The sequence below is a fragment of the Triticum aestivum genome, chromosome 1D (genome assembly GCF_018294505.1).
Source record: "Triticum aestivum cultivar Chinese Spring chromosome 1D, IWGSC CS RefSeq v2.1, whole genome shotgun sequence".
In the NCBI taxonomy this organism is placed as follows: Eukaryota; Viridiplantae; Streptophyta; class Magnoliopsida; order Poales; family Poaceae; genus Triticum; species Triticum aestivum.
In genome coordinates, this window is record NC_057796.1 from 357,799,376 (window position 1) to 357,825,558 (window position 26,183).

Consider the following 26,183-nt stretch of genomic DNA (forward strand, 5'->3'; position numbering starts at 1 on the left):
CTGGGCTTCTTCCAGACGGTTAGGCGTCATGGTCTAGAGCATCCAAGAGGAAATTGTGGATCGCCGAGTGACCGAGTTTGTGAAGGTTCGGAAGTCACCTGAAGACTTACCACGAGTGATTGGACGAGGTCCGTGTGACCTTAGTTCAAGGAGAATACGGTGAGGACTGTGTGTCCTCAAGTTTAAATACCTAGCCGCTCCAACCAGATGTACAACTGAGACAGCAGTTGGAACTAGTCTACCAAATCATTGTCTTCACCAAGCCAACTGGTTCTATTTCCTCAACTCTTTCATTTCCTCATTCCTGTGTTGTGCAATTGTTCATATCTGTGTTTGAAGACTTTGACTGAAGACTTTCTCAATTTCCTCAGTTCAATTTCCTCAGTCTGTTTGTCTTCATCCTGTGTTATCCCGTGTTTACGCTTTCTGAACTCCGTGCTTGTTTTCATTTCATCATGATGACTATGCTTTTGCTCTGCTATGCATACTTTTGAGTACTTACTTCGCTGCAAGTAGTTCTTCGCTAAGGAATTTCCTCACCCACAAATTCCTCAGTGAAGAATTTATAAAAATCGCCTATTCACCCCCCCTCTAGTCGATATAACGCACTTTCAATTGGTATCAGAGCAAGGTACTCCCTTGTTCTGTGTGGTTTTGGTTTAACCGCCTGGAGTTTTAGTTATGTCGACTGCAGGTATGATCAAGGTCTCTGCTGGGTGTCCTACCTTCGATGGGACGGACTACCCCTACTGGAAGAATAAGATGCGAATGCATCTTGAGGCAATTGATAACGATCTCTGGTATGTTGTGGAAAAAGGTGTTCCCTCTGTCTCACCCTCACTGAACGCTGCCGATGTGAAGAGATTCAAGCAACTCGATTCTCAAGCGAAGAATATCATATGTGGCCATCTGAGCAAAGGACAGTATGGAAGAGTGAGTGCTTTGGAAACTGCTAAGCTTATCTGGGATAGGCTGTCCAAAGTAAATGAAGGAGTCTCAACTCAGCGTGACTCTCGAGTTGATGTTCTTCGCAATCTCTTCAACCGCTTCAAAAGACTCGACAATGAGAATGTTCAACAAACCTTCGATCGCCTCACTGACATCTCAAATGAGCTTCAAGCACTTGGTGCCACTGACATCACCGACCACGAGGTGGTGAAGAAACTGCTGAGATCGCTTGATTCCTCATTTGATACTCTGGCCTTGATGATACAAGAGCATGCTGATTACAAGTCACTTGATCCCGCTGATATCCTCGAAAGGCTAAACACTCATGAGTTCCAGCTTGCTGAAAAGAGAGATCTCTATGGTTCGAGCTATGGCAGATCACGTGTACTGAAGGCCAAGGCAGTTTCTGAGTCTGAAGATGAAGACTCTGAAAGCAGTCTTGGTGATCCTGAAGAACTGAGCCATGATCTAGCACTGCTTGTGAAGAAATTCCAGAAGCTCTCAAGACGTGGTCGCTTTGGAAGAGCCTCAAGGAGAAATGATTCCTCCTCCAGTGACTACAAGAAGAGGCTTTGTCACAAATGCAAGAAACCAGGACACTACATTCAAGATTGTCCTCAGTGGGAAAAGGAATCAAAGAAGAAGAAATACAAGGATTACAGTTCTGATGATACAAAGAAAAAGAAGAAATCCTTAAAATCTTCATCATCAAAATCCTCAAAGTCTTCATCTCACAAGAAGAGTAGCTCCAAGAAGGCTCGGGCATTCATTGGCAAGGAAATGGACTCTGAGGCTGAATCTGAAGAAAATGAGGAAGAGGAGGCATCTGAGGATTCCGAATCCGGTGTGGCAAGCCTAGCCCTCGCTACTGCATTCGTCAGCAAGTCTATCTTCAACTCTGAAGAAAATGACCTCACCAACAAGGCTGATGAAGGCAAGGATGACTATGCTCCCACCTATTGCTTCATGGCAAAGGGTGCCAAGGTACTCAAATATGCCTAATCTGAATCAAGTGAAAATGAATCTGATGAAAACCTTAAGCCTAGCTATTCTAAACTTGCTAAGATTGCTGTGAAACAACAAAGGGCCCTTGAAAAGGTTCAAAACATGCTAGACAAGAGTGATGATATGTTGGGTGAAGAAATGGATCGCACTAAAACCTTGACTGAAAATCTTCAGAGACTTCAGACTAGGTATGACAACCTTCAAGGTCATCATAACACTCTCTTATCTGATCATGAGAAGCTTTCTTATGAATTTCTTCAAAGAAAGCAAGATCTTGAGAAGCTAAGAGTGAGTTATGAAGATCTTCAGAAGGAGCGCGATTCATTACTTGCTCAACAAATCAGCGATGCTCAGGAAGAATTTGTTCCTCCATGTTTGAAATGCATTGAACGTGAATCTGCTAATTCTTCACCTGAATGTTCAAATGCTTCTAATGCTACAAATTCTTCAACTATCTCTGCTATCACTAATTCCTCATCTGAGGACATTGCTAGTATCACTGACGATGCAGGGCTGAAGGAATTTTACATGACATGCATGTACAAAAGCCTCAAAGGGCATCAGACTCTTTGTGATGTGCTTAAAAAGCAGATCCTCAACAGGAACCCTAGGAAAGAGGGTATTGCCTTTGAGAGGAAACTCAATGCTGATGGTACATATTGGAAGGCTGAGCAGTACCCCAAAACCTCATGGGTTGCTGCAAAGGGACCTCCAGTTGATCCATCTAATTTATCTGGCTTTACATGTGAATCTTCTCATTCTTCTGATGAGTCATTTGACTCTAACTATAAACTGTTCAAAAATCAGAATGGTGAAGTATTTGCTAGATATGTTGGCACTAACTGCAGGAATGGTTCCCCTATGAAGAAAATCTGGGTTCCCAAAAGATGCCTTGAAAGTCTTCAGGTGAATGTCCTCATGACACCACCTGTGAGGAATAGGAACCCCAGATCAAATTCTTCATATGGATCAAATTCCTCAAGGGGATCAAAGTCCTTATATGAACATCATCGTGCTAACAACTCTGTTTCGCAGGGAAGAGCTAAGGGCTATGAATATGAGCATTATTCTTCTAATCATTATTTCATAAGTCCTCGAAGAATTTCTCCGCTTATTCATATGCTTACCCTAACTCCTCTTATGTGAAACAAAATGGATTGGCTTCTATGCCACCTTTCTCATATGGAGCTCGCAGAGTGATGAACTCTTTGCCACCCCTTCAGATGTGGGTGGTGAAGAAAAAAAACTAATCTCTTATGCAGGGTCAGGTCTCCAGACATGCGTGAACGTATGAAGAATTTGCTGGAGACCTGGAAAGTGCCTGGAAGGACGCAGGCTAATCATGAAGAAATGAACTTTCATTTCTCACGTCCTCATAATGCTTTATCTGTTCTATTGCTTGATGAAATTGATCTGATGAATTGATGTCATATTCTTCACTGATGAAGTATATGAAGTTCGTAAGCTGCACTAATTCATCTGCAGGATGATCAACCCAAAGCCACTGAGTGGGTCCTCGATAGTGGATGTACAAATCACATGACTGGTGACAAGAATCTATTGATTGATGCTCCCTTATCACCATCGCATCTGAAGCATATCATCTTCGCTGACAAAGGCAAAAGTCAGGTATTGGGTCTAGGTAAGGTTGCGATCACAAAGGATCGACACATGGACAAAGTCATGCTTGTCGAGTCCTTAGGATACAACCTCATGTCCGTCTCAATGCTTTGTGATCTTGATATGGTAGTTGTCTTTGGCAAGTATCGTTGTGTTGTGGTTATGGAAGCTGACAATTCCAAAGTCTTCGAAGGCTTTAGGAGAGGAGACATGTATATTGTTGATTTCTCTACAGGACCGCAACCAACCGTGTACCTACTTGCAAAAGCTTCAGAAGGATGGCTATGTCATCGACGACTTGATCATGCAGGCATGAGGAATTTGCACACGCTTGCGAAGAAGAAGCATGTCATTGGCATTGAGAATGTCAAATTCCTCAAGGATCACCTATGTGGAGCTTGTGAAGCTGGAAAGATGACCAAGGCTAAGCATCCAGCGAAGACTATCATGACCACTACTCGACCATTCGAATTGCTTCACATGGACCTCTTTGGTCCAAACCATTACTCAGCTGTCACAAATGACGCATCTCTCTATGGGCTTGTTATTGTTGATGATTACTCTCGTTACACATGGGTACACATTGTTACTTACAAACATGAAGTGCAGGAAGTCTTCAAACGATTTTCCTCGAGGGCTTCAACCAACTTTGGTGTGAAGATCAAGCACATCAGAAGTGACAATGGAACTGAGTTCAAGAATTCTGGTCTTGATGACTATCTTGATGAACTTGGTATTACTCATGAGTTATCTGCTCCTTACACTCCTCAGCAAAATGGCGTCGTGGAGCGCAAGAACAAAACTCTTGTTGAGATGGCTCGCACTATGCTTGATGAGTACAAGACGCCTCGTCACTTCTGGATTGAGGCAATTTATACTGCGTGCCACAACATCAACAGGGTATATCTTCACAAATTCTTCAAGAAGACTGCCTATGAACTCCTCACTGACAAGAAACCCAATGTGAGTTATTTCAAAGTCTTCGGTGCTAAATGTTGGATTAGAGATCCTCATCACAATGCTAAATTTGCACCGAAAGCACATGAAGGTTTTATGCTTGGTTACGGAAAGGACTCGCACACCTACAGAGTCTTCAACACCGTTCTTCACAAGGTTGTTGAAATTGTAGATGCGCGGTTTGATGAAACTAATGGCTCGCAAAGAGAGCACCTACCCTCTGTGATAGATGAACCAGCACCTGAGGAAACTATCAAGTTCAAGGCTACTGAGGATGTCATTCCTACCGAAGAATCTGCTGAAGAATTCATTCCAGAACGTCGAGCTAATGCACCTGAAGAAATTGCTGAAGAAAATGGTGCTGAAGAAAATGCTGATCAAATTCCTCGACGACAACCTACTCATCCTCGCGTTGCAAAAGAAGTGCAAGTTGAGAAGATCATCGATGACATTGAAGCACCATGTCCTCTCACACGCTCAAAAGCTTCACATTTATCTAACTTTTGTGGGCACTATGCTTTTGTCTCTATCTCAGAGCCCACTAAGGTAGATGAAGCATTTCTGGAGCCTGAGTGGATTCAGGCCATGCAAGAAGAATTACATCAGTTCAAGCTCAACAACGTTTGGGAACTGGTCAATCGTCCAGATCCTGGCAAACACAATATCATTGGCACAAAGTGGATCTACCGCAACAAGCAAGATGAAAATGGCCTTGTGGTGAGGAATAAGGCACAGCTAGTAGCTCAAGGCTACACACAGGTTGAAGGAATTGATTTCGATGAAACTTTTGCACCTGTTGCTAGACTTGAAGCTATTCACATATTACTTGCTTATGCTAACCATCATGATATCACCTTATATCAAATGGATGTGAAAAGTGCATTCCTCAATGGTAAGCTTGGGGAAGAAGTATATGTCGCTCAACCCCCAGGTTTTGAAGATCCTAAGCATCCTGACAAAGTCTTCAGACTAAATAAGGCCCTCTATGGCCTCAAGCAGGCCCCTCGGGCGTGGTATGATACTTTGAAGGAATTCCTCATGAAGAAAGGCTTCAAACCCGGTTCACTCGACCCTAGTCTTTTCACTAAATCATATGATGATGAATTGTTTGTATGCCAAATATATGTTGATGACATCATCTTTGGCTGTACTGACCAACGTTATAGTGATGAATTTGCCTATATGATGAGTGAAGAATATCAAATGTCTATGATGGGAGAGTTGAAATTCTTCTTAGGTCTTCAAATTCGTCAACAACGCAATGGCATATTCATATCTCAGGAGAAATACCTCAAGGATGTACTGAGGAAATTCGGCATGCAAGATTGCAAAGGCGTCAAAATTCCTCTGCCCACTAATGGCCATCTGTGCACTGATGAAAATGGTATTGACTTCGATCAAAAGGTATACCTCTCCATGATTGGTTCTTTATTGTACTTATGTGCATCTAGGCCAGATATTATGCTTAGTGTTTGCATGTGTGCCCGATTTCAAGCTACACCGAAGGAATCACACCATAAGGTTGTGAAGCATATTCTTCGATATCTAGCTCACACACCAACACTAGGATTATGGTACCCCAAGGGCTCGGCTCTTGATCTCGTTGGATATTCTGACTCTGACTATGCTGGTGATCGTGTGGATCGCAAGTCAACATCTGGTACATGTCATTTCCTCAGACGATCTTTGGTCTGTTGGTCCTCGAAGAAACAGAACTGCGTATCACTGTCTACTGCTGAAGCTGAGTACATTGCTGCTGGTTCTTGCTATGCTCAATTGCTGTGGATGAAGCAAACTCTCAAGGACTACGGCGTCAACGTGAAGAATGTGCCTCTCTTCTGTGACAATGAGAGTGCCATCAAGATTTCTCACAACCCAGTTCAGCACTCGAAGACAAAGCGCATTCAGATTCGTCATCATTTTCTTCGCGATCATGTGTTGAAGGGTGACATTTCTATTGAGCATGTGAAGACTGAAGAACAACTAGCCGATATCTTCACAAAGCCCTTGGATGAGAAGAGATTTAGCAAGTTGCGGTGTGAGCTAAATATCCTAGAATCTTCGAATGTTCTTTGAAAAGGACACTCATCCTAACACTTATGCAAAATTGATGACTTAGATGTGCAACACATGAAGAAACGTTTTTCTTCAATCAATGAAGAATAACACTCTAAGTGTGAAGAAATTAATGAAAAATTTGATTCTCATAACCCTACGACAATTGTACACGGTGTCTGAAATCATCATTCTTATACGGTGGGTCACGCCACCACAAAAGTTGAAAATCTTCAATTTGAGTTTTTCCTCAGTTTTGAAACTCCTCGGTTGTTGATATTCTTCAACTTTGCAAAATCTTCACTATTTCCGTCGTTTCTCTTCATTGGCTATATATATTTGAGTTTATGTCCTCTACAGCATTCACTTATTGCTATTTCTTCAAGTTGCTATTTCTGCTAAGTGAATGTGATCGGACCCTTCCCCCTCTATGCTATACTCAACCCAATCTATTCACAAATTCTTCATGTGCGTTCTATTTGAAACTCGTTCAAAATCTTCACTGTGTCCTTGTCAGCTGAAGAATTTGCGAATGGAACTTTTAACTTATCTTATCCAAATTTTCGGCTTTGCCGCTCAAACCGTTCCGCTTCCCACGATATACTTATCTATTCACCCACGATCTAACACGATCTCCACCTCTCAGTACGTGGGTGACACATGTCATGCGAACGAGAAGGATCAGGGGCACGTTCGTCCAATTTCTTCGGGCGAACCGTTTTTCACCGTGGCTATAAATACCCCCTCTCCCCTTCCTCACTTATTTTACTCCGCTCGACCTCTCTCTAAGCTCGAGCTTCTCAAACCCTAGCGGCGCCGCTACATCATCGTCGCCGGTGAGGAAGAGCTTCACTGCCTCGACCTCGTCGCCGCCGTACTCACGCCAGCCGCGGAAATCTTCACTCCGCCGCCGCCGTAGCCGTCTTCCTCCGCTAAGTTAGGGCGTGGAAGATCTGCACAGACGAGCTTCACTTCTCCACATCCCAGTTCGTCGTGTTCTTCGTTCAGGGTAATTAAAAGTTACTTTTACTGTCCACTTTGATTCAAATGTTTACTACAAAATCTTCAAAGGTGTTTTTCTTCAAATACTCACACACTAAACACTTCACATGTCATCTGCTCTTGATTCGTTTCTCTAAGCATCACTTTTCTTCAAGATTCCTCAATTGTGTGGATCTTCGATCTATACAACTCTGGAACCTAAGACAAAGAACGTTTAGTGAAATTCTTCAAGACTCATCTGGTCAAATTCCTCAAACTTGTTCTTATTGAAAAACCTTCTGAGAACGCATATGACCTCTCCAAATTCCTCGCAACTATACTCTGTTCACAGGTACTCATGTCCGCTGCTGAATCACTAGGTTCTCATCAACTTAACTCATTTGCAGCGTTCCTTGAAGAAAAGTTGCATACTTCTTTAGAGAGTTCAATTGTTCAAATTCCTCAACTAAAGAAAATGGCTAATGAAAAGAGGCCACAGAAAGGAGGAAAGAAGCCTGAGGTCAATACGGCCTTTGAAATCCCTGAGGACATTTATGTGGGGTACTGCACACCCCCTGAGGAAGATAAAAATCTGCGCAAGGTGCACATTCAGAGGATAGAAAGGAGATGGGCAAAAGAGTGGAGGGAGTACAGGTATGTGACTCCAAAGTACATGAAGAAATTCACTGTTACTCCTCCATGCTCAAGACCTCCATTGGCACCTGGCCAAGAGGCAGATCCCACTAGCATCAAGCGCGGTGAGGATTTTCCTGAAGAATGGGCCAAGCGCCAAGCCAAGTTGGCCAAACAGGCAAAAGATGTAGTGAAGAAATTCAACGAAGATTCCACTGCTGTTGCTGCTGAGGCCTCTGTACGGCCGAAGAAATCCATGGCAAAGAAGCCCGCGCACAAGCCAAGTGCCTCTTCGTCAACGCCCTCACCGCCAATTTCCTCAGCTCAGCCCTCACGGCCAATTCCTCAAGCCGCTCCTACTCCTTCAAAGTCCTCGGTTGCTCCGACAAAATCCTCAGCACCTGTGCATCTTGCCACGTGCCAAAGGACTACAGGCATCTCTATTGCCTCAGGAGCTTCAGCTAGTTCCTCAGCTGCACCAAAGTCTTCAACAGGACCCTCTCTGCTGAAGACAAAGACAACTGCTGGACGAGGCTCTCGCCCAAGTCCTCAGAAGAAGCAGGTCGCCTTCCAAGTACCGTCTGATGAAGACGAAGCTGATGATGAAGAACTTGCTGAAATCATCAGAGACAGGCAAGTCAGGGCCGCTAGAGCCAAGGGCACAGAAGTGCCACTGCTTTTGGATCCAAAGCTGATCCTCAACTATATTGATCTCTGGCACAAGGACCCAAACACTCCTATGCCGATTTCAAGTTGACACCTGGCCAAAGTCACATGCTGACCCATTTCATCAGTGAAGAAAAATGGAAATATGAGAAGGCTAGGCAACTCAAGAAAGCACAGTACAGGAAGGAGAAGTTCTTGAAGAACAACGTTGTCTCTATGACAACTGATGAACTTGTAAAGCTCCAGTCTGAAATCAAAGTCCTCAGCGATGATTTCAATGCTTACTATGCTGATTGGAAAGGAGCCAAGGTCAGGTTCATCAATCTGACGAAGACACTCACTTCAAGCGCCGCTGCCCCTGTGCATATTGAAGTCACTTCGGCTGAAGCATCTGCTCAGCAAACTGAAGAACATGCCAGCACCGCTGATGACAATCAGGCTGCTGAAGATAATGTGAGTTCCAGGGCACCCACTAGCGGTGCGCCTAAAGAAAATGAAGAGGTCAGGGCAACTGCATTAGTTGTGCCTGAAGAAACTGCACCAAATTCCTCTGCTCCACCTGCGCCTACTCCAACTCCAATCCTTCCATCTGCATCTGATGTGAAGAAGACCAAGGCTGCAGAGCGTGCAGCAGTGAAGAAAAGTAAAGCATCAGCTTCTTCAGATTCTTCTGCTCCGAAGAAAATGAAGCCTATGACCAGCTCTTTTGCAAACCCGATTGATGTTGTTCCAATCTGAACCATGCCATCAAAGGACCTTGTTCCTTTTGGTGAAGAATATGTGATCCCTAGCGGATCTGATGAAGAAACTCCTTCTGCTGCTACGTCAGAGCAGATGGATGAAGAAATTGAAGTGGATGAAATCCCTTCAACCCCAGTTGTTTCCTCGCCTGTGCCTCAGTTTACTCCTGAAGAGGCCGGCATTGAAGAAATTGAAGATGAAGATGTGGACATTGGCTGTACCACACCTGTGATGAATGATGACTTTTGGGAAAGTCAGCACCCCAATTCTCCACTCTTCACTCCACTGCAGCAAATTCCTCAGTCCCCAGTCGCTACAGTTCAAATGGGATCTGATGAAGCTCATGAAGACATTCAAGCCGCTAGTGCTGAAGAAACTGAAAATGAAGAATTCAAGAACCAGGCTGCCACTGAAGAGGAACCAGAAATTCCTCAGCCTGAAGAACCTGAGATTGTGATTCCTGAGGTTGTGATGCAACTCACTGACACTCCTCTGCCCAAACCAAAGGATCCTTTCTCCAGGAAGCAAAAATTCAAGACTGATGCCTTCTTTGGTGAGCATGTATTCTTCACTGATTACAACCCTTATGACTCTGCTCGCATAAGGAAGAGGCGTTTCTGGACTGCCAGCCAGGCAAATTTCTATTCCTCAGTGCTGTTCGACAAAGACAAAGTCTTCGATCATGAGCACATTCCTCACGTGGACATGGAATCTCTGCCGTGCTTCGTGCCAGTCCTCAGTGTTCTTCACGACGCTGGACTGTTAAATTTCTGCACTGACATCTGTGATTGGAATGAAGAACTTATTCTTCAATTCTATGCAACGCTGCACATCACCGGAAATTCTGAAGATGTGAATTCATGGGTGCTGGACTGGATGTCTGAAAACACTCACTACAAGGCACCAGCTACTGAATTTCTTCGTGCCTTACCTCTCAGTTGGCCCCTTGAAGGTGCTTGTTGCGTCTACAATGAACCTGAGCTAACCGATCACTACATGCAAGTGCTGATGAAGCCTTTGAAGCCAGGTCAGACCTCAAGAACAAAATTCCTTGTGAAGGAATTGCTGTATGTGCCTCGAACTGTCTATCGCATTCTGACGAAGACATTGAGTCCAATCAAGGGCCACGACTCAAATGAAGAAGAAGTCGTTGGCATCATGAAGAATCTGCTTTTCAATATCATTCATGGCATTCCTATCAACTTCCATGATGTCTTCATGAGGACTCTGGCTAATGTCGCCATGTCACCATTTGAGTTGAAGCCTTATGCACCTTGGATTATGAGATTCATCAGGACAAGGTCTTCACTCAACTATAAAGCTGATACACTGAACCATTGCAGCTACTTGCCCCCAATTGAAGTCCTCAAACGGACATTTTCCTCAGCTGATGAAAAGGGCAAGGCTACTGCTGTAATTGATGAAGGCAGTCATCCATTGGATGGACAATTTCGCAAGGCTGCATCCTACTCCACCAATGATGACTCTGTCAGTCATGACTCTGCCGCCAACGCACCCAAGCAAAATCCTCAAGGCACAGCACCCAGGGGTGATGACTGACCGTGAGCTTCTCCTCAGTCTTCACCAGAAGGTTGATCGCAATCATAAATGGGTCAAGTGTCAGTTTGGTTCAATTCTTCACAACATGACTGCTACCCACAATGCAGTGAAGAAAAACCACTACTACCTTCATGAAATCCTCAACCGCACCTGGGCTGTTCTGTCTCAATTCTATAGTGAAGAAGATCTGAATACAATGGGTCTCAAGGACGATCTTGACTGGGCTGCACCTCCTCCGAAGAAGTACAAGATGGTCAAGGTTCCTTCCTTGGTGGCCAGCTCCTATTCTTCATCACATGACACTGATGAAAATGAAGATTTGGACGACACTGCGGCAGGCCCTACTCCAACAACCGACCCCAACAACGCTGACGCTCCTTCATCACCTTGATATTTTTCAGGGGCGTTAGTCCTCATTTTCGACCCTTTTGGTCATTTGATGACAAAGGGGGAGAAATTTGAGTTAGTCTTCAAGTGGGTCTATTATATGGGCATTTTTTTCCTAAGTTACAACTCTCGTTCTTCTGATGACTTTGTTGGATCGAGTTGTAAACTTAAACTCTATGGTGACCTGATACTTTTGCTGTTTCTTCTGCATGCTTATTCCTCGTTAATGTTATTGCACGCATGCTGAATTACATCAGTCACCATATTTCATCATGCATTTCAAATTCTTCATATATTATGTCAAATGCGTGTATGAATTACAAGATATAGGGGGAGATCTCCATGATTCAACTCTTCAAGTGTGCATTGCTTCAAAAGCAAATTCCTCACTATGCACATCTTCAGGGGGAGTTCTTCTATGTCTTGCAATCAAATTCCTCAATATCAGTATTTACACTTCATATGTTTATCCCCGTTGAAAACTTAACCTATATTTTCATCAATCACCAAAAAGGGGGAGATTGTAAGTGCATCTAGTGCCCCTTAGTGATTTTGGTGTATTGAAGACTTATAGGTTAAGGGACTAATGCGTTTGTGAGTGTACACAGATCTATAAGTCTATGAGGAGTTTGATAATTACAGTGAAAGTCGACCCCTAAAAATGAAGTTCTTCGACTGAAGACTTTGGATTTTTGAAGACTTTCTGAAGACTTTGAAAGTGAAGAAATTGGTGTGACCTTGAAGACTTGGTATTCATTTGAGGAATATGAAGCGTGAAGACTTTTGTTTTCGTAGTCTCATTTTCTCTTTCTTGAGTCATAGGAAACACTGTACTGTTAAAGGGGGTCGAGGAAATACTAAGGAAAAATTTCCAAGTGATGCTCAACTCAAAATCCTACACCTACCAATCCCTTCGAGTGAAGCCATTGGAAATCTCATACAGTTCAGTCATATTCTTCAGTGACAGAGACGGAGTTCTTCTGGTCTGTGAGGAATTTGTTCTGACTGAGGAGTTAGGAATTCGCCAGTGCGGATTGCCTACACAGTGAGGAACATGATAGCCCTGCGGAATTTGAACCTCAAATTTCCGACCGTTGTGTGCTATGCGCCAGCTGTCCCAAAATATCTACCCACCTAACGGTCATATCATTGAAGGGCATTTATGTCTTATCATGCGGGGTGCTCCCTAGACTATAAATAGCCGCCCCCTACAACCACTAGCCGGTTGGCTGCTTCGAGAGAAACTGACACTTGCCATTTGAGAGCGTCCCATCCTCTGAGGACTTTGATCGAAAATCATCAAGTGAGGAAAAACCCCAAACCCAAACACCTACAAACCCAAAGTGATTGAGCATCACTGAAGAGATTGATCCTGCGTGGATCCGACGCTTGTTAACTTTGAAGACTGTGCTTCTTCCAGACGGTTAGGCGTCATGGTCTAGAGCATCCAAGAGGAAATTGTGGATCGCCGAGTGACCGAGTTTGTGAAGGTTCGGAAGTCACCTGAAGACTTATCACGAGTGATTGGACGAGGTCTGTGTGACCTTAGTTCAAGGACAATACAGTGAGGATTGTGTGTCCGGGACTGGGTGTCCTCAGGTTTAAATACCTAGCCGCTCCAACCAGATGTACAACTGAGACAACAGTTGGAACTGGTCTACCAAATCATTGTCTTCACCAAGCCAACTGGTTCTATTTCCTCAACTCTTTCATTTCCTCATTCCTGTGTTGTGCAATTGTTCATATCTGTGTTTGAAGACTTTGATTGAAGACTTTCTCAATTTCCTCAGTCTGTTTGTCTTCATCCTGTGTTATCGTGTGTTTACGCTTTCTGTACTCTGTGCTTGTTTTCATTTCATCATGATGACTATGCTTGTGCTCTGCTATGCATACTTTTGAGTAATTATTCCGCTGCAAGTAGTTCTTTGCTAAGGAATTTCCTCACCCACAAATTCCTCAGTGAAGAATTTATAAAAATTGCCTATTCACCTCCCCTCTAGTCGATATAATGCACTTTCATCGCTTCTCTCCCTTTGCTCCGTTGCCAGTAGCAACACCAATGGCGCCCACCCGAAGGTTTTCTGCTGCGGAGAAAGGAAAGACCCCCCTCGACGGGCCGGGGCCGCTCCCGCCGAAGAAGAGGCCGGTCCACCGCAGCGACGCGGCGGCGATGTAGGTGGTGACGAGGCCTTGGTGCAAGCGGCCTCCTCCTGGGTATCGGTTGCCCTTGAACGCCCAAGCCGAAGGCTCAGGAGGAAGAAGCAGCGAGCGGCGGCGAGCGCCCCGCGGCCATGGTCGTCGTACCGAGGTGGCGCGCGTTGCTGCCCCTGGAGTCCACGCCGCGGACTCTTCGTGCGAGCTGGTGCTGTGGGAAGAGATGCCCCCGAGCACCTGGATCCGCTTCCCTTCCTTCTTTTCTGCCGAGATGCCGCCGAGGGGGCCCCTCGCGCTTTGGTTGCAGCACGCCGACTGTGACGCGCCGGCGACTGGAGCGGAGGTTGAAGCCGTCTCCTCGGGCAAGATCTTCATGACCCAAGGCTGGGGCGAGGTTGCCCGAGTGTGCCGTGCGGAGGGCGCCCTCGCGATCCACTTCGAGTATTACGGTGCTTCCACGCTGCTCTTCAAGGTCTTCGACGCAGAAGGTCGCCGTCTGGAGTACTGCTCCGGGAGGGGTCGGCAGGTTGACGCCGCAGGAGGGGCAGGGCCTGCTGTCCGCGTCTCCAGCGGCTCCTCTAGAGGCCGCAGCGACGCTTGGGAGTCTAGCGATGCCCCTGAGCTCTATGAGACTCCGGAGACGAGCGACAATAGCTACGCGCCTCCAAGCTCTCGCCGAGCCCGGAGTAGGGCTGCAGCGGCCGGCCGCCGCTGCCGCTGATCGGGATCAGGTTGGCGCCGGCCTCTGGTGGCCCATTGTTGATGATGGTGTCAGCTGCAGGGGCGCGTGTAGATAGGACTCCCTGAAGCTTTTCCCTTTTGTTTCCTACAAAGAACCGAGAGGTACCCCGTGGGGGCGTGTAAAGGGTCTATAATGTCTTTTGTCGATATCATCCTTATTATGAACTTGCGCGGGCGCGAGTCCTGCTTCGGCTTGGTCTCCCCTTTCTATCCTCGCGGCGACTTGGTGCTCTACGCTGACAGGTCCCGGTCCCCAGGCAGGCTGCAGCCGTCGCTGGTATGCCAGGTCGCGTGCCGTGGTCAAGGCCAGGAGGTGAGCGGCCCAAAGTCCAGTAAGAGTTCCTGAGGCGCGATGCTCAGGAGGTCCCCTGTAGCGCTCAAGCAGCCATCGGGAGGTAAGAAAGGGGGGTGATGTTGCCGCGGCAGGGCTGCGGCCAGTGTGGTTCCTAGGCCTTAGCAGTTTTAGCCAACCCGGGCGCGAGACTTATCTTGACGGTCCAGGGTCGATTCCTCGCGATGCGCCAGATTCGTGCGTAGGTGTCCGTAGCACAGCCAGCCTGGGCCCATACGAGCCTCCTCTTCTCCACATTCTCCTCTGTGCTCTATGTCCTCAGGTCCCGGCCCTCGAGCGATCTCAGCCGCCGCTGGTATTCCAGGTCGCGATACCGTGGTCAAGGCCAGGGGGTGAGGGCTGGAGAGCCAGTAAGAGCTCCTGAGTCGCGATGCTCAGGAGCCCCCCCTTTTAACGCGCAAGCGGATTGCACGGGAGAAGAGGGAGCTCGCGGTGCGGCCTGCCGTCATCCTCAGGGAATTCCTGCAAGCCAGCACAAGGAGAAACACAGCTCGCCATTATGGTTGCCGGTCTGCTACCGGTTGCTCCGCGAGGAGACGAAGGCACTGAGGGCCTGGTGAGGTGATGTGCGCGGGGCGTGCCGCGAGCCAGAGCTCGACCGCTCAGGTTTGTCGACATTGCAGGGACGGACCCGAGCACAAACGCCGTGCCAGCGTGAGTAGCTCCCGTGGTGGGTGACAATCAAGCAGGTGATAGTCATAGATAGATTAAGCATGGAAACAAACTGGCTCAAGTAAATGCAGGGAAGATGCATGCCACTGGGCCAGGCTCGAGCGGCTTGGGGATGATGCAGCCCGAGGGGCGCCCCCAACAAGGTAAGCTAAAGACGTAAAAAGGGATACATGCCACATGGACGGACCCACGTGGCCTGGGAATGATGTAGCCCGAGGGCCGCTCCCAGCTAAATAAGCTTGGAAAATGTCACCTGGTTCTGTTGATGAAGGGATGTTGAGGCAGCTGAAGGTACGTGGCGAAGGGGTTGCTCCTCACGAGCCGTCGGGGCCCTGAGCCTCGGGAGGCTCTAGGGGTCCAGGCGGTTCCTTGAGGACCGTCTCCATCTCCGTCAGGACGGCGTGGTGCCTGGCCTCCTGAGACGTTAGGACACGCCGCAGGTTGCGCTGATAGGCGGATGCCATGCTCGGCAGGCCGAAAGGCATGCGAACGTAGTTGTGCGGTGGGCCCTCGCAGCGTCCCATGCGTGAAAGCCAGAAGAGCTCCTGAGACGCGGCCCGGTTGAGCCCTGGGACGTCGATGCAGACGCGCAGCCTGACATCCTCGCCTGGATGGGGAGCTGCGCCCGGCGAGCGGCGGTCGCCGCGCATGGCTCTTGCGTCCTGCAATTCCTGAGTGGTCTTGGCGATGAAGTCCTGAGCGGTGGGCGCTCCTCGCCTGGTGTCCTCCTGAGGGAGACGTGCCGCGAAGCACGCCTCCAAGTGGTGCCCGAGCGCCTCCCTCGTGACGTTGGCAAGGTCTGAGGCCCTCCAGAAGAGAGCCCTCGAGCCCTGCCCAAGGAGGGCGCCGGGCGCGCCTTCCTATGCGAGGGAGGGAGGCGCCCCAGGCGCGGGCACTAATCCTGATGAGGTACCTTTCGCAACGCCACCCTCCTGAGGTCTCGCACGGAGTAGTTGCTTCTTCTTCTTGGGGACAGCCTCAGGAGGGTATCGAGCTGTGCTGTTGTCGGGGTCTTCGATTGACGCTGCTTGGAAGGCGTGCTTGAGGGAGCACACCGCATCTCTTTCTTCGCAGGGGACTGTGATGATCCCGCCGCTCCCTGGCATCTTGAGGACATTGTAGCCGTGGTGCGTCACCGCCATGAACTTTGCCAGGGCTGGATACCCGAGGATGGCATTGTATGGCAGACAGATGTGCGCGACGTCGAAGTCGATGAGCTCGGTGCAGTAGTTGTTGCGTTCTCCGAAGGTGACAGGGAGGCGGACCTGCCCTATCGGTGTGGTGGAACCGTCGGTTACTCCTGAGAAAGGCTTGGTAGGCTGAAGCTGGTCGTAGGGCACTTGCAGGTTGTCGAACGTGTTGACGGACAAGACGTTGAGTCTTGCGCCGCCGTCGATGAGGGTCTTGGTGACTTGTGCGTTGCTGATGACGGGCGAACAAAGCATCGGGATAACGCCATCAGTGGCCGCACACTTAAGCTGATCTGCCGAACTGAAAGTGATGACGCACTTGGACCACCTGAGCGGGCGTGTGGCCTCGAGCTTGGGGAGGACTGCGTTCACCTCGTGGGCAAACTGCTTGAAGATTCGTTGTGAGGCTGGGGCTTGAGCCCCGCCCAAGATGCAAGCAATAGCACGCGGCTCCTGGAAGCCCCCACCCCCTCGTCTTGATGGTGGTCGTCGTTCCTTCTCAGCAGTGGCGGCAGTGGAGGAAGCCCAACATTGCCCTGAGGATGGTCCTCGCAAGGCTGATCCCTCCAGGTGCCCTCGCGAGGCTGATCCTGCCAGCGGTCCTCACGAGGCCGGTCGCGCCACTCCTGGCGTGGGCCACGGTCGTCCCAGCGTCCTCCGCCATGTCCTCCTCCTAGGCCGTAGCCCCGGTCATTGCGCTTGGGTCGTCGACCGAAGCGTCCATCGCGCATGGCCCTGAGCTCCTGACAATCGTTGGTGTTGTGGCTGTGCACGTTGTGGAAGGCGCAGAACGCTCGGCTGCTCTTGGATGACTCGGGCTGGTCCCTGCCGCGCTTCGAGTCTGGCTCTGCCGCGAGCACGGCTGCTCCCTTGCGCTTCACGTCCTTGGCCTTGGCTTTCTTCTCCTCCAGGTCGGCAGCTGGGAGCTCAAGAAGGGAAAGGCGCCCTTCCTCAGCCCTTGCGCACTTGGTCGCCAGGTTGAACAGCTCCAGGGATGTGCACAGCTCCTCGTGGATGGCGAGCTCCTCCTTCATCTTGACGTCGCAGACGCCGTCGGAGAACACCGAGATGATGGCCTCGTCCGTCACCTTGGGGATCTGGAGACGAACGTTGTTGAAGCGCTGAATGTACTTTTGGAGGGTCTCTCCTGGTTGTTGCTTGATGCGGCGCAGATCACCCGTGGCCGGGGGGCGGTCGCGAGTGCCCTGGAAGTTGGCGACGAAGCGGTCACGCATCTCGTCCCAGGAGGAAATCGAGCCTGGAGGCAGGTTCAGGAGCCACGAACGAGCACCGTCTTTGAGCGCCATGGGGAACCAGTTCGCCATGACTTTCTCGTCACCGTTGGCCGCCTCGATGCTCAGTTCGTAGAGCTGCAGGAACTCCGCGGGGTCGGGGGTGCCGTCCTAGTGCGGAGGCAGGTCTGGCTTGAACTTTCCCGGCCAGGCGACGCTACGCAGCTCGGGGGGTGAAGGCGCGGCAACCGGCCGTGGTCACCGGGGCCCATCTTGGAGGTGGAGCTTGGTCTTGGCACCCGCGCGCCGCCGTGGCAAGCGGCGCAGGGCCCTGTCGTAGCAAGCGATCCTAACGTGGCGGTGCGGGGAGCGGTGGAGCGTTCTCTCACGGGCGACGGACTTCTTGGTGAAGGAAATATGCCCTAGAGGCAATAATAAAGTTATTATTTATTTCCTTATTTCATGATAAATGTTTATTATTCATGCTAGAATTGTATTAACCGGAAACTTGATACATGTGTGAATACATAGACAAAACAATGTGTCACTAGTATGCCTCTACTTGACTAGCTCGTTGAATCAAAGATGGTTAAGTTTCCTAGACATAGACATGAGTTGTCATTTGATTAACGGGATCACATCATTAGAGAATGATGTGATTGACTTGACCCATCCCGTTAGCTTAGCACTTGATCGTTTAGTATGTTGCTATTGCTTTCTTCATGACTTATACATGTTCCTATGACTATGAGATTATGCAACTCCCGTTTACCGGAGGAACACTTTGTATGCTACCAAACGTCACAACGTAAATGGGTGATTATAAAGGTGCTCTACACGTGTCTCCAAAGGTACTTGTTGAGTTGGCGTATATCGAGATTAGGATTTGTCACTCCGATTGTCGAAGAGGTATCCCTGGGCCCACTCGGTAATACACATCACTATAAGCCTTGCAAGCATTGTAACTAATGAGTTAGTTGTGGGATGATGTATTACGGAACGAGTAAAGAGACTTGCCGGTAACAAGATTGAACTAGGTATTGAGATACCGACGATCGAATCTCGGGCAAGTAACATACCGATGACAAAGGGAACAACGTATGTTGTTATGCGGTTTGACCGATAAAGATCTTCGTGGAATATGTAGGAGCAAATATGAGCATCCAGGTTCCGCTATTGGTTATTAACCGGAGACGTGTCTCGGTCATGTCTACATAGTTCTCGAACCCGTGGGGTCCACACGCTTAACGTTCAGTGGCGATTTATATTATGAGTTTATGTGTTTTGATGTACCGAAGGTAGTTCGGAGTCTCGGATGAGATCGGGGACATGACGAGGAGTCTCGAAATGGTCGAGACGTAAAGATCGATATATTGGACGACTATATTCAGACATCGGAAAGGTTCCGAGTGATTCGGGTATTTTTTGGAGTACCGGTTGATAACCCACAAGTATAGGGGATCAATTGTAGCCTCTTTCGATAAGTAAGAGTGTCGAACCCAACGAGGAGCTAAAGGTAGAACAAATATTCCCTCAAGTTCTATCGACCATCGATACAACTCTACGTACGCTTAATGTTCGCCTTACCTAGAACAAGTATGAAACTAGAAGTACTTTGTAGGTGTTTTTGGATAGGTTTGCAAGAATATAAAGAGCACGTAAATAAAAAGTAGGGGCTGTTTAGATAAAGACACAACTAAATTAGTTTTAGTAAATAGCTTTTTGTCACGAGAAAGTTATTTGTCCCTAGGCAATCGATAACTACACCGGTAATCATTATTGCAATTTTATTTGAGGGAGAGGCATAAGCTAACATACTTTCTCTACTTGGATCATATGCACTTATGATTGGAACTCTAGCAAGCATCCGCAACTACTAAAGATCATTAAGGTAAAACCCAACCATAGAATTAAAGCATCAAGTCCTCTTTATCCCATACGCAAACAACCTACTTACTCGGGTCTGTGCTTCTGTCACTTACGCCACCCACTATAAGCGAATCATGAACGTATTGCAACACCCTACAGCAGGGATCCCTCACGCTTGCGCGACACGGAGAGCACCATAGGACAGCACCAATAATAAAACATGCAACTCAAACCAATCTTGATCATCAAATAACCCATAGGACAAAACGGATCTACTCAAACATCATAGGATAGCCATACATCATTGGGAAATAATATATAGCGTTGAGCACCATGTTTAAGTAGAGATTACAGCGGGTAAGAGAGAGGTTACACTGCTGCATAGAGGGGGGAAGAGTTGGTGATGATGGCGGTGAAGTTGTTGGTGAAGATTGCGGTGATGATGATGGCCACGACAACGTTCCGACGCCACCGGAAGAGAAGGGGGGAGGGGGCCCCTTCGTCTTATTCTTCCTTGACCTCCTCCCTAGATGGGAGAAGGGTTTCCCCTCTGGTCCTTGGCCTCCATGGAGTGGGAGGGGCGAGAGCCCCTCCGAGATTGGATTTGTCTCTCTGTCTCTCTCTGTTTCTGCGTTCCCTTCTGCTGCCCTTTCACCGTTTCTTTTATATCCGGAGATCCGTAACTCCGATTGGGTTGAATCTTTCGCCCAGATTTTTCTCATAAAATTAGCTTTCTTTCGGCAAAAGAATAGCGTCAACCGCCTTACGGGGTGCCCACGAGGGTCCAGGGCGCGCCCCCTGCCTCGTGGCCCTCTCGGGCACCATCTCATGTTGATTTTACTTCCCAAAAATCATAAATATTCCAAAATAATTCTCCGTCCGTTTTTATCCCGTTTGGACTACGTTTGATATTGGGTTTCTACGAAACATAAAACATGCAACAAACAGGAACTGGCACTGGCCACTGGATCAATATGTTAGTCCCAAAAATAGTATAAAAAGTTGCCAAAAGTATATGAAAGTTGTATAATATTGGCATCGAACAATCAAAAATTATAGATACGACGGAGACGTATCAGCACCCCAAGCTTAATTCCTGCTCGTCCTCGAGTAGGTAATTGGTAAAAAGATAATTTTTGATGTGGAATGCTACCTAGCATAATCTTGATCATGTATCTAATCATGGCATGAATATTAAGATACGAGTGATTCAAAGCAATAGTCTATCATTTGACATAAAAACAATAATACTTCAAGCCTACTAATAAAGCAACCATGTCTTTTCAAAATAACAAGGCCAAAGAAAGTTATCCCTACAAAATCATATAGTCTGGCTATGCTCCATCTTCACCACACAAAATATTCAAATCATGCACAACCCCGATGACAAGCCAAGCAATTGTTTCATACTTTTGATGTTCTCAAACCTTTTGAACTTTCACGCAATACATGAGCATGAGCCATGGACATAGCACTATAGGTGGAATAGAATATGATGGTGGAGGTTGTGTGGAGAAGACAAAAAGGAGAAAGTCTCACATCGACGCGGCTAATCAACGGGCTATGGAGATGCCCATCAATAGATATCAATGTGAGTGAGTAGGGATTGCCATGCAACGGATGCACTAGAGCTATAAGTGTATGAAGGCTCAACAAAAGAAACTAAGTGGGTGTGCATCCAACTCGCTTGCTCACGAAGACCTAGGGCATTTTGAGGAAGCCCATCATTGGAATATACAAGCCAAGTTCTATAATGAAAGGTTCCCACTAGTATATGAAAGTGACAACATAGGAGACTCTCTATCATGAAGATCATGGTGCTACTCTGAAGCACAAGTGTGGTAAAAGGATAGTAACATTGCCCCTTCTCTCTTTTTCTCTCATTTTTTATTTTCTCCCCTTTTTCTTTATTTTTTTGGTGGGCTTCTTTGGCCTCTTTTTTTATTTGGGCTTCTTTGGCCTCTTTTATTTTTTTGTAAAGTCCGGAGTCTCATCCCGACTTGTGGGGGAATCATAGTCTCCATCATCCTTTCCTCACTGGGGCAATGCTCTAATAATGATGATTATCACACTTTTATTTACTTACAACTCAATATTACAACTCGATATCTGGAACAAAGATATGACTCTATATGAATGCCTCCGGCGGTGTACCCGGATGTGCAATGATCTAGCATAGCAAAGATATCAAAAAATGGACAAGCCATGAAAATATCATGCTAGCTATCTTACGATCATGCAAAGCAATATGACAATGAATGCTCGAGTCATGTATATGATGATGATGGAAGTTGCATGGCAATATATCTCGGAATGGCTATGGAAATGCCATGATAGGTAGGTATGGTGGCTGTTTTGAGGAAGATATAATGAGACTTATGTGTGATAGAGCGTATCGTATCACGGGGTTTGGATCCACCAGCGAAGTTTGCACCAACTCTCGAGGTGAGAAAGGGCAATGCACGGTACCGAAGAGGCTAGCAATGATGGAAGGGTGAGAGTGCGTATAATCCATGGACTCAACATTAGTCATAAAGAACTCACATACTTATTGCAAAAATCTATTAGTCATCAAAACAAAGTACTACGCGCATGCTCCTAGGGGGATAGATTGGTAGGAAAAGACCATCGCTCGTCCCCGACCGCCACTCATAAGGAAGACAATCAATAAATAAATCATGCTCCGACTTCATCACATAACGGTTCACCATACGTGCATGCTACGGGAATCACAAACCTCAACACAAGTATTTCTACTAATCCACAACTACCCACTAGCATGACTCTAATATCACCATCTTTATATCGCAAAACTATTGCAAGGAATCAAACATATCATATTTAGTGATCTACAGGTTTTATGTAGGATTTTATGACTAACCATGTGAATGACTAGTTCCTATCATCTCTCTAAATAGATATAAGTGAAGCAAGAGAGTTTAATTCTTTCTACAAAAGATATGCCCATGCTCTAACAAATATAAGTGAAGCAAAAGAGCATTCTACAAATGGCGGTTTTCTATGTGAAGAGAAACAGGCAATCCAAACTTCAAATGATATAAGTGAAGCACATGAAGCATTCTATAAAGCCATACTCAAAAGATATAAGTGAAGTGCAATGAGAATTCTATAAATAAACCAAGGACTATCTCATACCAGCATGGTGCATAAAATAAAAATGAAAACTAAAGCAAAAGACGCTCCAAGATTTGCACATATCGCATGAACGAAACGAATCCGAAAACATACCGATACTTGTTGAAGAAAGAGGGGATGCCTTCCGGGGCATCCCCAAGCTTAGACGCTTGAGTCTCCTTGAATATTTGTTTGGGGTGCCTTGGGCATCCCCAAGCTTGAGCTCTTGCCTCTCTTCCTTCTTCTCACATCGAGACCTTCTCGATCATCGAACACTTCATCCACACAAAACTTCAACAGAAAACTCGGTAAGATCCGTTAGTATAATAAAGCAAATCACTACTCTAAGTACTGTTGCAAACCAATTCATATTTTGTTTTTTCATTATAGCTACTGTAATATAACTTTTTCATGCCTTAATCCACTGATATAAATTGATAGTTTCATCAAAACAAGCAAACTATGCATCAAAAACAGAATCTGTCTAAAACAGAACAGTCTGTAACAATCTGATCATTCACCCTACTTATGATACTTGAAAAATTCTGACAAAATTAGGACAAATAAGAAATTTGTATAGAAAGACAGTGCAAAAAGAATCAGAACCGTTTGACGTTCCAGTAAAAAATGAAAAATCGCGCACTACAGAAAAAGTTTCTGTCCTGCACCGTACAAACCAACAAGCATTGTAAACATCCTAAAGGCAAATCTTGGCACATTATTTTAATAATACAATGGAATTTTACAAGGGGATAATTATTTTTGTTGAAAAGTTTCTGTAATCAAGATTCACAAAGTTTCCGTGAGCATGAACAAAGTTCAAGGCTAGCTCCCACTTCAACAATGCTCGTCTTTCTCACTTTCGCTTTTCTTTTTGAAAAGTTTCGGGTTCCCCTCTTTATTTTTTTGTTTTTAAACTATATAAAAGCACTCAACAGAAATAAATGACTCTCTAAAACTTCCGGGTTGTCTCCCTGACAGCGTTTTCTTTAAATCCATTAAGCTAGGCATATAGTGCTCAAGTAGTGAATCCACCCGGATCCCAAGGTATATCAAAGCCAATTTTAATTAGCAATGATTTGGCATTTAGTAGTGAGCACAAGGCAACATATATCATGCAACAACGAAGTCTAACTCTCTTCCTATGCATCGGCATGTCATAAAAGAACAATTCATGCACACAAAGTAAAGGCCAATGCATAGTATAAACAGTTTCTTGCAATTTTTTCGTGTTGGAAACATAGAGAGGTGGAGATATAGTTCCTCTCTCATAATAATTGCAAGTAGGAGCAGCAAGCACATGCATATTATATTCATCAAAATCATCATGTGCAACGGTAAAAGGCAACCCATCAATGTAATCCTTAATAAGTGCAAACTTCTCCGATATAGTGTAGTCGGGAGAATTCAAAAAGATAATAGGACTATCATGCGTGGGTGCAATAGCTCCAATTTCATTCATAACATAAGGAACTATAGCAAGTTCATCTCCATAAGCATAATTCATATTGGCATCTTGGCCACAAGCATAGCAAGCATCATCAAAAAGGGATATTTCAAGAGAATCAACGGGATCATAATAGTCATCATAGCAATCATCCTTCGGTAAGCATGAAGGGAAATTAAACAATGTATGAGTTGAAGAGTTACTCTCATTAGAAGGTGGGCACGGGTAGCTAATCCGCTCTTCCTCCTTTTGTTCTTTGCTCTCCTCCTCATCTTTTTAATCCAATGAGCTCACAATGTCATCAATTTCTTCTTCCATAGACTCCTGCAAAATATTAGTCTCTTCTTGGACAGCGGAGACTTTCTCAATAAATGCATCAATATCGGAATTGAATTCATAATTGGCATAGCAATATTTAAGGATAGCTAAATTTTTAGGTCTATAAACAACATCATAAAGATTTTCAAACTCTTTGAACATAGATTCAATTTCATAAGCACCCATAAAAGCAACAAATTCTTCTATTTGTTCCACATCATAGTAATCATATATACCTCTAGCATAAGAAGCCAAGGTTTCATTATCATTAAATTCGCATGAAAAGGGAAGGTGTGGAGACTTCATCCTAGAGCAACAAGTATAATCATATCTCAAGCATAGTTGCCTAGCATAACAATATAACATATAAATTTGATCCCATAATAGTTTCCCTTTTTGAGTCAAGCGATAATCCTTAAAGTATTCACGTTGATCCAACGTTACTCCCATTATAAAGTTGAATGTGGTTTTCTCAGGATTATGAAAGTAGTACATAATATCTTTCACATAATGATCGTCGAGGGTTTTAGGAGGTTCCCCATCTCCATGAGTAGCAAGTACACCTAATTTTTTGGTATTTCGTGTTCCATATCCATAACTAAAGATAGAGAACAACTAAGAACATCAAATAAAAATTACATAGTGATAAAGCAAACAAGCACACACGAGAATATTCACCCCACGCTATTGCTCCCCGGCAACGGCGCTAGAAAAAGGTCTTTATAACCCACAAGTAAAGGGGATCAATTGTAGCCTCTTTCGATAAGTAAGAGTGTCGAACCCAACGAGGTGCTAAAGGTAGAACAAATATTCCCTCAAGTTCTATCGACCACCGATACAACTCTATGTACGCTTAACGTTCGCCTTACCTAGAACAAGTATGAAACTAGAAGTACTTTGTATGTGTTTTTGGATAGGTTTGCAAGAATATAAAGAGCACGTAAATAAAAAGTAGGGGCTGTTTAGATAAAGACACAACTAAATTAGTTTTAGTAAAGAGCTTTTTGTCACGAGAAAGTTATTTGTCGCTAGGCAATCGATAACTAGACCGGTAATCATTATTGCAATTTTATTTGAGGGAGAGGCATAAGCTAACATACTTTCTCTACTTGGATCATATGCACTTATGATTGGAACTCTAGCAAGCATCCACAACTACTAAAGATCATTAAGGTAAAACCCAACCATAGTATTAAAGCATCAAGTCCTCTTTATCCCATACGCAAACAACCTACTTACTCGGGTCTGTGCTTCTGTCACTCACGCCACCCACTATAAGCGAATCATGAATGTATTGCAACACCCTACAGCGGGGATCCCTCACGCTTGCGTGACACGGAGAGCACCATAGGACAGCACCAATAATAAAACATGCAACTCAAACCAATCTTGATCATCAAATAACCCATAGGACAAAACGGATCTACTCAAACATCATAGGATAGCCATACATCATTGGGAAATAATATATAGTGTTGAGCACCATGTTTAAGTAGATATTACAGCGGGTAAGAGAGAGG